The sequence below is a fragment of the Erinaceus europaeus genome, chromosome 4 (genome assembly GCF_950295315.1).
Source record: "Erinaceus europaeus chromosome 4, mEriEur2.1, whole genome shotgun sequence".
Taxonomy (NCBI): domain Eukaryota; kingdom Metazoa; phylum Chordata; class Mammalia; order Eulipotyphla; family Erinaceidae; genus Erinaceus; species Erinaceus europaeus.
The window spans coordinates 75,519,974-75,532,076 of NC_080165.1; the positions used below are offsets into that span (position 1 = coordinate 75,519,974).

The window sequence follows — 12,103 nt, forward strand, 5'->3', positions numbered from 1 at the left end:
ACAGTATTTTCATTTAATTTATTTTTATTATTTTTAATTTATTTATTGGATGGAGACAGCTAGACATTGAGAGAGAAGAGAGGAAGAGAGACAGAGAGACACCTGCAGCATTGCTTCACCACTCATGAAGCTTTCTCCCTGTGGGTGGGGACTGAGGACTTGAACCTGGGTCCTTGCACATTATAAGGTACGCCCAACCAGGTGCACCACCACCTGGCTCTCAGGACAATGCACTATTCAGGTGAGCTATCTTTGCCAGCCCCACTACTGGTATATTTTTCATGAATATATATATATATATATAAATTTTATTTTATTTATAAGAAGCAAACACTGACAAATAAAAAGAATTGTAGAGAGTAAGGTGAAGAAACTAGAATTTTGCTCAACTCAGGCATAAGATACTGCTAAGTATTGAACTTGTGGCTTCTGAAGCCTCAGACACATAAGTTCTGTGCTCTTCCAGAGTAAACTATCTCTGGTCCAGTATTCACATTTCAAAAGAGGAAGACAGAGAACAGGCTCAAAGATTCCAGAGATTAGCTCAAGGTTATCCAGCTAGTGGCACTAACTGAGATTTGATTTGCTGTTTCTCTCCACAGAATTTGTTTTATCACATGCTAGTATCTTTCATTTCATTTTCTTTCTTTCAAATTTCCAAGTATAATATTAAAATATGGAATAATATGCTATGAGCTAGGCACATACTATGTGATGATCCTCATACTACAAATGAATGCATAGTCAGCAGGTGACAGAACTGAAAATTGAACCCATACTTCACTTTTGTACATTTAACCATCTATTTATATTGTAACATAAAAATATTTAATTTGGGTTTGTTCATTATAATTTTGTCTAAAATGGAAAATACTCTCTCCACATATGTTTATATATACCTACCTTGATAGAAATATGCCTACATATATACTTTCTTTTTTTCATTGGGTTTATTAAAATTTTTGTGTTCTTTATTTTTATGAGGGGTTGGTTAGTGGCTTACAGTATAGTCTTTCACACATAGGCAGAACCTCTCATCTCCCTTTAATTTGTACCTAGAACACATACTAGAACCATCATGTACCTTCATCCTGTTCCTTTCCCTCCTTTCCCAGAGTCCTTTACTTTGGTGAAATATACTACACCCAGTCCAAGTTTCACCTTGTTTTCCCTTACAATCCTTTATTAGTAAGTTCTAACTACTAGTGATATCATTTGGTATTGATCTTTCTTTCTGGTTTGTCTCACTCAACATGATATCTCCAAGTTCTGACAACTCTGTTGTAATAGAGATAACCTATATTAGTCCAACCCCTACAGGAAGCAGTCTACAGATTCATTAGAACATAATATGACCCAGCAATCCCTTCCCTGGAGATTTACCCAGGGAAAACAAAAAACATCTATCTAAAAAGACTTATGTACACATATGTTCATGGCAGCAGTTTGTAATAACCCAAACTTGGAAGCAACCCAGATGACCAATGACAGAGAAATGGCTAAAAAAGTTGTGTACATATACACAGTAGAGTACTACGCAGCTGTTAGACAGACATACTTTCTTAATTGATTCCTTTTAGTTCAATTTTGAAGATATAAAATAACTGTGAGAATTCTAAGTTCTTCCCATTTACCTGGTTACAATTTAAAATAAGGTTTTCAGCAGATTTCTATCACTTTACTGGGATTCATAGGTTGTCTCATATGTTTGACAAGTCTGTTTTAACAAAGCACATCAGCTATTAAGAGATATTCCCGGGAGGATGTGCTTATTCTAAATGGGAGTGCAGTTTAGCCACTTACAGGAATTGACCAAATATCCAAATGTATACAGCTAATATTAAAGCAACAATTCTACTACTCTCTTTTACTTCTTGTACACATTTGCAATTAGCTTAAAAGGCAACAGTGTTTTCAATCCATTTCTTAGACTTTACAAATTAAATTTCAACACACTAAAGGAAAATTTATCTTCAAACCTTGAAATGACAGTAATATAGTCTATGTAATTCCAAAGATATCTCTGTTATTTCACAATATTTTTAGAGAATTCTAGTAATTTTATTTAGGTATTCAAGGCAACATACAAATAAACCAAGGTTTCTCTTAAATTATATAAAAGTTTTCTATAGTAAAACTGCCATCACAAAACATAAGAGGCAAAACTGTATTGCTAAGTAATATAATTTAAATGTTGAGGCATTAATAAAATATAATGTAATCGTCTATAGGGTGAAACATTTCTATTACTTAAAATCATTATAGATCTAAATTTCAGGCATTACACAAATGTATTAAAACCTTCCTATGTCCTTTGGGAAAAAACTAGCTAAAACACAGCAAATATTTTATTTCTGGGAGAACCGTATGAAAATTGAGCTGCTGTTACTCATCAGAGAAGTATGTTCAGTTGTCCAAAATAGGCTGAGTATTTTCATCATTTAGCTCAACATAATGTTTTATATCATATTACAAGTTACACATGCTATCCAGATATGGCATATAATCCAATAAAATACACTAGTACCGAATACACTTGGAAAATACTTAGAAAGTGAATATAGTGGAATCTTTTTTTTTTTTTTTTTTGCTACATCCAACTCTTATGTACAGTGAGCTTTGAAATTCAGTACTGGCACATAAAGTGCCACTCCAGAAAGTGTCAGGCTAGTATTACACCCAGATACACTGTTAATTGAGTATTGAAAAGTCTCTAAATAGTAAGAATGTTTTTCTTGGGCGGGGTGGGGGATGGGTGGGGAATCAAGTGGACCTGATAGAAAGCATGTTACCATGCACAAAGACCCAGGTTCTCGTCCCCAGTCCCCATTTGCAGGGGAGAGGGGAAGCTCCATGAGGAGTGAAGCAAAGCTGTAGGCATCTCTCTGTCTCTCTTTCTTTCTCTCTCTCTCTCCCATCTTAGTTTCCTCAGTCTCTATCCAATAAAAGAATAAATTTAAAAATACTTTTAAAAGAAGAAGAACTTATTTTTGTCAGTGGGCACCAGGGTTTAGTATTGCTGCAAATAAAATTTGTTATCTGGTGATGAGTGTTGACTGGCCTCTGCTATTTCCTGAGAACAAATTATAAAAACATAATTCTACCTTATGTTTTTGTTCACTAATCCTTTCTGAAATAAAAAATTTAAAAAAAAAACAAAAAAAACATAATTCTAAATTCCTTAACACTCAGTAGATAACACTGACTACTTCCACAGAAAATGAGTCTAGTATACATGACATGCTAACATGTGAAAGATTTTCAAATACTTTGCACACTTCTGAAGCTTAAAATCTGCAGTTGTGGCATTCATAAGTCCATCTTTCTTCTCAGTGATCTTCTCGAAGATACTAGAGATGTACTAGTTAGGAACATACTTTTCCCCTATTTTTTTAAATTTATAAAATGGAAGTATTAACAAGACCATAAGATAAGAGGGGTACAATTCCACATAACTCCCACCACCAGAACTCCATATCCCATCCCCTCCCCTGAGAGCTTTTCTACTCTTTAATCCTCTGGGAGCATGGACCCAGGATTATTATGGGGTGAAGAAGGTGGAAGGTCTGGCTTCTGTAACTGCTTCCCCACTAAACGTGGGTGTTGACAGTTTGATCCATACTCCCAGCCTGTCTCTCTCTTTCCCTAGTGGAAGGACATATTTATAATCACTTGTCATGTTCCTAATTCCCAAGAGACAATATTAGCATGTTTGTCTTATTTGTCAAAAATATTAAAATATAAAATAATATTGTCTTTTTAAAACTTTTTAATTTAACATACTGATGCATAATTTTGTATCAAAGTTTTATCTACAATTTAATTTTGTAAGTAGAATATGTTTGCTCCAAATCACTGTTGCTTGGGACACAGGCAGGTTGGGGCCAAATTCTAAATAATGTCCATCAAAAATTACTGAGTGAGCCAACATTAGTTGCCTTCATTGAAATCTTGCTGTCTCTTCCTTCCATTTTCAAAATAAGGAGAAATAAAAATGCTTCTCTCTCGATTTCCAATTGGTATTTTAGTCCATGATTTAAATAGAATTTCTTTCTTAACAATAAGCTGCCTCTGCTCATGAGGTTTGAGGTAATCTGGGACAGGGTTTTTTTTTTACCCTGCTCTATTTTATTATTAATATTATATAAAGGCATATATCTTCCCCCCCTTTAGGTTGATCAGAATTAACTCTTAGGGTATCTTTCATTGCTAGGGTAGTGGGCATCTTATCTATTGTGGGAGGAACTTGTCTCGTTACTCCTACCTCCTCTACAGACTCTCCCCTTCCTCCTCCTCCTAGCTAATTAAAAAAATTAAATTAAATTAAATTAAAAATAAAGTAATTTAAAAAAACCCTTTCCTTTCACTGCTCTTTAATTACAGCTCTTTTTCTTATCTTTTCTCTTTTCTCTCTCTTTTTTTTTTTTATCTTGTCATACACTTCTTCCTTCTTCTTTGCCTTTCTGAATTTGTGAATTATTTTGGGGAAGAAATCTGACACAGAGTGGACTCTCTATATGTGTATCTCTGCTCTACTTCCCTTTCCCCTCTTGTTACCCCTAGAATATACAGTGGATAGTAGATTTGCATAACTGTCTATTCTTGCTATCCCTTCTTTCTTTTCTCTTTCTTCTTCCCTGGGATTTGGTTACTATTATTTCACAGACTGGAGACATTGTTTGGCTAACTGGTAGTGATTAAACTGCTTCAATACTTGCTTCAGTTGCTACTGTAATTCCTGAGGTTGGTGAATGCAATTGTCATAAAGGTATTTAGTACAGTGTTGCTTGTACTCAAGACACAACAACAGAGCATAAAAAAAAAGAAACACATAAATCAAAAAAATGGGTAGATCAAAAACAAATAAAACTGCTACTCCAATGAATGAAGACAAGAGCCCAGAAGAAAGTACAAATCAGCCAGAAGTAACCATAGACAAGAAAAGTATGCAAGCAATAATAAACTTATTAATCACAGAAATGAAAACAACATTGGAGGAAAGGAATGGCAGTATTAGGGAAACAACAGTTGAGACCCCCAAGGAAAATACTGATTATCTTGAGGCAATTAGAGAACTGAAAGCTGAAATAGCTGTAATGAAGAAAGAAGCTGAGGGAAGGGAAAGCAGACTAACAGAAGCAGAAAACAGAATTAGTCAGACAGAGGATGAGTTAGAGAAAACTAAGAAAGAGGTGAAAGAACTTAAAAAGAGATTGAGAGACACTGAAAACACAGACTGAGTCTTTTTAATATATAGGCTGTGTATTTGATATGCGGATTCTCTCAAAAGCCTAGACCAAGTAGATAAGAAGCAACCAATAGCACAGTTATATACAAGGTACAGGTACTGTACAACAAACCCTAACAAAAAGACTTTTCAAAGTTAACCCAATTACCAAATAATGTGATTATCTTTTTGAACCCTAAGACAGCAGGAACCTCACATCTCCACTATAGAATCTCTACTTCCCCCAGTCCTGGAACCCTTGGATAGGGCCCACTTTCCCGTATGCCTCTCCCAATCCATATAAAATAATACTGCATCTGCCAATCACAACCTAATCAACGCAACGATGGCCACCTCAACATGCTTCACTTCAGACTGTGTCCAGAGACTTCACGTGTGGAATGACAACCCTTCAGCTTCATTACTCGGGTGAGACCTTTCCTTTCATAGTATACTCTAATTCCATCTCAGGTGGTTCACTTTCTAACAAAGTCCCCAAACCTAGATATACACCAGTTTCTGTGAGAGAGAGCATACGTTCACACGTATCCATAAACTACCACAAAATATATACCTGAAAGCAGAAGTACACTAGAGTGTGCAGTGAGTATCCCCCTAACACTTCCTCTCCACTATTCCAACCTTTGGGTCCATGATTGCTCAACAATTTGTTTGGCTTTTGCATGTTAACTCTCTTTTCAGCCACCAGGTTCCAGATGTCATCAGGATACCGGCGAGGCTTCCCTGGACTGAAGACCCCACCAATGTGTCCTGGAGCTCCGCTTCCCCAGAGACACACCCTACTAGAGAAAGAGAGAGGCAGACTGGGAGTATGGATCAACCAGTCAATGCCCATGTTCAGCGGGGAAGCCATTACAGAAGCCAGACCTTCCACCTTCTACAACCCACAATGACCCTGGGTCCATGCTCCCAGAGGGATAGAGAGTAGGAAAGCTATCAGGGGAGGGGGAGGGATATGGAGATTGGGTGGTGGGAATTGTGTGGAATTGTACCCCTCCTACCCTATGGTTTTGTTAATTTATCCTTTCTTAAATAAAAAAAGAGAAAAGTGTTTGAACTTTTCACATTTTGTGAGCTATAAGACATTCATTAAAAGTAAACTGTCATCACCTTTTTTTTTTTAAGGCTTTTGTATTTTTTATTTTATTAGTGATTTAATATTGACTTACAAAATTACACATCAACAGGGGTATAATTCCACACCATTACCACCACCAGAATTCTGAATACTGAGCCCCTCCATTACAAGCTACTGCAGTTCTCCCAAAGTTGCAGACAACTGTCTGTCTACATTTTCATGTAATTCCCCACCCCCCTTTTTCTTCCAAGTCCAGTCCTCTCTTCCCCTTCAAACCATACATAACCCAGTTACTACATCTAAATGTCCCTCCCTTTTTCCTCATCTCTCTCCAGGTCCTGATGGAACCAAAATGCCTTTCAACAGATGACTGGACAAAAAAGTTTTGGGATATATACTCAATGGAGTACTTAACTCAGCAAAATAAATAAATAAATAAATAAATAACTTCATGTCCTTTGGGATAAAATGGATGGAACTAGGGAAAATTGTGCTTAGTGAGTAAGCAGGGAGATAAAGAACAATTACAGGATGATTTCACTCATATGTGGAATAAAGAGAACTGAACACATGAACTTGAAACAAACCAAAAGTCAACCCATTTTTAGACTGTGGAAAACCATAGTGGCCCACCACCCTTCTTTAAGGTTCATGTATCTTCTGAAATAGGATATAGCTAATTAAAAGTTTACCCTCTATTTTCTCTTCCTTTGTTTTGTAAATCCCACCTCTGAGCAGAGAATTTCCTGTCCAAATTATTCCTAGTGATGAGAAATTTATAGTTCCACTCCATATCACTTAACTTTTACTGTATTTTTAATAATGCTAATGTCATTGGTTACTTATCTTTGGCCATGAGGGAAATGGTAGTGAATATATGGAGCAAGAACATACACCATCTTAGCAACAGTCTAAAGAAATTGGGAGATTTTCAAAAATAGTGTAGCTAAAATGAGAACAAGATAATTTGAATATTTATGTTACAGAAGGGAGAGCAGAGTTTTTTCAAGATAAAACTGAAAACAAATCATATAGACACATGCACTTATTTCTGCTTTATTTATTCCTAGAAAGAAATGACTGTACCTTTTGCTGACTTTCATACCTGACTAATGAATTATGGAAACTCTGAAGTATGATGCTTTTATAGACACTACAAAAGACTTGCATTAAAGCATAACTGCCATTAGAGGTCTTTCCCAATCTCCTTACAGCAGCTTTCTAAAATTCATCCTCTGTTTATCTTTTTTATTTCTGGTTTGAAGTTATATCCCTTGAGTTCTGAGCAACTCAACAAACATAGAATCAGTCAGATGCTATGCACTGAGCCAGGTGTTGGGTGGGATGAAAGGAATCAGAAACACCAATTCCTGTTCTCCATAAACTCATTAGGATATAGATACAAATTCCTAATCCATACCAGTAATATAAATAAAGTGCTATTTGAACGGAATAAATAAACTGTTAATGCCAAAGAGATATGATAAAAAATGTATTTATTCTTGAGCTTTGGGTTTACTAATGTGTGGTAATGCACTGATGCCACTCTCACTTGTAGGGAAGAAAGATAGCAATTGGGAGTCGGGAGGTAGCGAAGCGGGTTAAGCTCAAGGATCGGTGTGAGATTCCTGGTTCGAGCCCCCGGCTACCCACCTGCAGGGGAGTCGTTTTACAGAACGCAGGTCTAAAGGTGTCTGTCTTTCTCTCCCCCTCTCTGTGTTTCCCTCCTCTCTCCATTTCTCTCTGTCCTATCCAACAACGACATCAACAACAATAACTACAATAACAATAAAAACAAGGGCAACAAAAAGGAAAATAAATAAATATTAAAAAAAAGAAAGAGCAATTGTCTCTGATCATCCTGTCAAATCTTCTATCTTTAGGTTCATTCTGCACTTTACACAGCCTATATTCCTAAAGATTTCACTGGCTTAAAGTTCATTTGCTCAGAGTTGTTTTAAGAAATCTATCTGAGGGAGTCAGGCGGTAGCACTGTGGGTTAAACACAGGTGGCGCAAAGCACAAGGACCAGCATAAGGATCCTAGTTTGAGCCCCCATCTCCCCACCTTCAGTGGAGTCATAAGCAGTGAAACAGATCTGTAGGCGTCTATCTTTCTCTCCCCCTCTCTGTCTTCCCGTCCTCTCTCGATTTCTCTCTGTCCTATCCAACAACAATGACATCAATAACAACAACAACAGTAAATACAACAATAAAACAAGGGCAACAAAAGAGAATAAATAAATAAATAAATATAAAAAAGAAATATATCTGAAATTACAGGTGCCTTTCTATAATACTCATTACATCTTTCAACTCACCTTTTGTATATTGCAGCATTTTAAAACAAGAGTAAAATAATTAGCCACTCAATTATGCAGAGAAGTAGAGTACACGAAAATTTCATTATAATATTTTAATATTTTTAAGCTAGATTCTCAGTGTATTAAACCAAGTAGTAACAATAGCAGATTAGATTCCTGAAATCTGGCTGTTTAGCCAATAAAAGTCAAGTGTCTGGGTGTCAGATCTACTGCATGTGTTGAGCTTGTCATCCATCTGTTGTGTTCTCTGCCAACTGTTCTGTTTGGGATGCAAGAGAAAGGCATTTAAAGGGAATAAGAAACCATTAAGAAATAAAATCTACTGCAGATTGAGCAAGTTTCTTTTTCTTTTTCCTGTTCTTCTATTACCTCTGCCCTTCTCATGTTTCTGCTTTATTTAGTGCTATATTGCATCAACATTTCCTACAGATAAAAATTAAATGAGATATCCTCTACATAAAGGCCATAGTTTTGCACTGAGAATTCAAATATCATTACAGCAATTTAATAAATGAAGCCAACTAGTATGCTTTCAGGACTTTTTTCTGTGTGGTAATTTTTTTCTGTGTATATGAACTATAATTAAAAGTTCAATTTTATGCCCAAAGTTGACTATAATTTAAGTAATTGCAGAATTTTGCAAATAGTAGAGGTGAGTCTATGTTCAAGAGGTATAGTCATTAACATAGAGTTTATGCTTATTTTATTAGTCTTGACAATTTCACAGGAAGAAAGCATCCTACTGTTAGAATAAAAATTCCCCCCTTATCATTTATTGTTTCAAACCTGCATTTTAAGAGTCTATAAAAACAGACATGCTAACATTAAAAATTGAGATAAACCCTGAAATTAATCTTAATTCTTAATTTCAATGGCAAATTAGGTGAAATTAGACTAGAGAAAGAAGGTCAAATGATTAAAAAAATTTTTTTTAGTTAGTTCACAAAATTTGTGTAAGTTTCTGAGTCTCTGAGGCATTAATGCTACATCTGGAACAGGGCGTCGCAGAGTTCATTATAATTCATAACAGTTGCAGGCCTTGTCTATGCTTTCATAAATTGTAACAGCATCTGCCTTTAGTCTTCTCATAAAGTGTTTTTAAGAGAAAAATCTAAATTCAAAGATCACAGTCATCTCATTTCCAACAGAAAAGAAATAGTAAAGACAGTGAACAATAGATCTTCCCAGTTCAGTCTGATTTCAATACAAAGATTAAGGGCTTGAGAATTTACAGAAAAAAAAACATATAAAGAATTTCATAGTGAGGATAGTTAATCTGGCTACTTTAAAACATGCATCTTGGCAAATTTCTTATCACATTATCAAATGTGCTACTTAAGTATCATAATACATAAAGAAGTTTGAGGATATATATATATAGTATTCAAGGGAGGATATATCTATATAGTATTCAAGGGAGGTAGAATAACAGTTATACAAAGAGAGGTTCATGCCTGAGTCTTCAACAAAGTCCCAGATTGAATCCCCTGTACCACATTAAGCCTGAGCTGAGCCGTGCTCTGGTAAGTAAGTAAATAAATTAAGTAAGTAAGTGAGTTATGGTTACATTGTTAAACACTTAAGTTTCTGGTAAACTACTCTACCTATCTATCTCCATATAGTGTACTTAGTGAATAATGTAAAGAGAATATTCTATGTTGCTGTTGAGGCATTGAACAGTCTGAAAAATGTATTCATGTTTGGCCTGTTTAAAGATGAGTTGGTATGGTAGACACCAAACTCCAGAGTCAGGTTTGGGAAGTTTGAAAGTGTATTTCAAATACATTTTTGAACAATAAAACCAAACAAAATAAATCCATGTTTTCATAATGTATATTTGAAAATGAAAGCTAGATGAAAACTTTTAACTTGGCGATATATATATATATATATATAGATAGATAGATATAGATAGATATAGATGATATAGACATATATGTCTTAACTAATTAACAAATCTTCTGAGGATGACTGAGTCATATTGTTTAAAGTTATGGAGAATTTAAAGAGGATCCACAGATTTAAAGAGAAGGTACATAGCTCTCCCTGGGCTAAATGTAGGATATAGTTTCCTCTCTTGGTCACCAAACAAATTTAAGATATAATTCATATCTGTGCATGCAAAAGGAAATGTGGGTATTAAGGAGCTAACCAGATGAAGTAATACAGTAAAGACACAGGAGTTACGGATTCATAAAGGAATGAAACTGAAATACTTATTTCATTAGGTGTTACCCTTGAAACATTGAGAAAAACTTTTCTCTTTTCTCTCTAGATCTGTTTCTTAATCTGTGAAATAGTCATGATAAGCCTGACCTTATACAGATATTCTGCACAAAGAATGAATAAAAATGTCTTAACCATATGTGACATAATTCTTCTTCTTCTAGCGTTTGCCATAATAATCATGAGTTGATGCTTATAATGTTATTATTGTAAAACTTGCTATTTCCTTGTAACAACAATCCTATAAACCAGCATTCTCTCAATAAAGTGATATTGGAGTTAGGAGGAAAGAATGTGTATTTGTGGCCAAGAGGTGGCACACCCAGTTAAGCACACATAGTACTAAGCACAAGGACCTGCACAAGGATCCGGGTTCAAGCCCCTACTCCCCACCTGCAGGCAGGACACTTCATGATCAGTGAAGCAGGTCTGAAAATGTCTATTTTTCTTTCTCCCTTTAATCTCCCCCTCCTCTCTCAATTTCTTTCTGTCCTATCCAATAAAAAATATATACTCATATTCATATATTTATTTTTATCATGAAATTTATTTGCTTGTTAACATCAGTTATTTTCTTCTTGTTTTTTGTTTGACTTTGTTTTGTTATCACTGTGGTTTCACTGCTCAGGTCAATTTACTCTAATCAAGGAAAGATATCTCAGCATCAAAGCTTCCCCCTGGTGCTATGGGGACCAAGCTTGAACCTGAGTGACATGCATGACAAAGTAGGCATCTTTACAGTTGAATCATCTTGCCAGGAGTCAGTTTGTTTTAAGAGGTTAAAATTATTTTTAAAGTATGACTTTTATTTTAACATTTTCTACTAGATATATTTTGAATGAGTATATAATGTTTCTTTAATGAGTTTTAATTTAGTCTCAGAATATATAATAAAATTTTAAAAATTATTTATTTATTCCCTTTTGTTGCCCTTGTTGTTTTTTTATTGTTGTGGTTATTATTGTTGTTGTTACTGATGTCGTCGTTATTAGATAGGACAGAGAGAAATGGAGAGAGGATAGGAAGACAGAGAGGGGGAGAGAAAGATAGACACCTGCAGACTTGCTTCACTGTCTGTGAAGTGACTCCCCTGCAGGTGGGGAGCTGGGGCTCAAACCAGGATCCTGACACTGTTCCTTGGGCTTTGCGCCATGTGCGCTTAACCTGCAGCGCTACCGCCTGGCTCCCCAAAATTAAAAATTTTAACTCTTCTGTTTTAAAAGCTCAC

General features: G+C 35.5%; 1 protein-coding gene across 1 annotated transcript in view; it reads right to left on the minus strand.

Moving 5' to 3' along the window:
• Window positions 1-12,103, minus strand: part of COL19A1 (collagen type XIX alpha 1 chain) — a 388,031-nt gene that overhangs the window by 282,593 nt on the left and 93,335 nt on the right. The gene's annotated exons all lie outside the window — the stretch shown is intronic.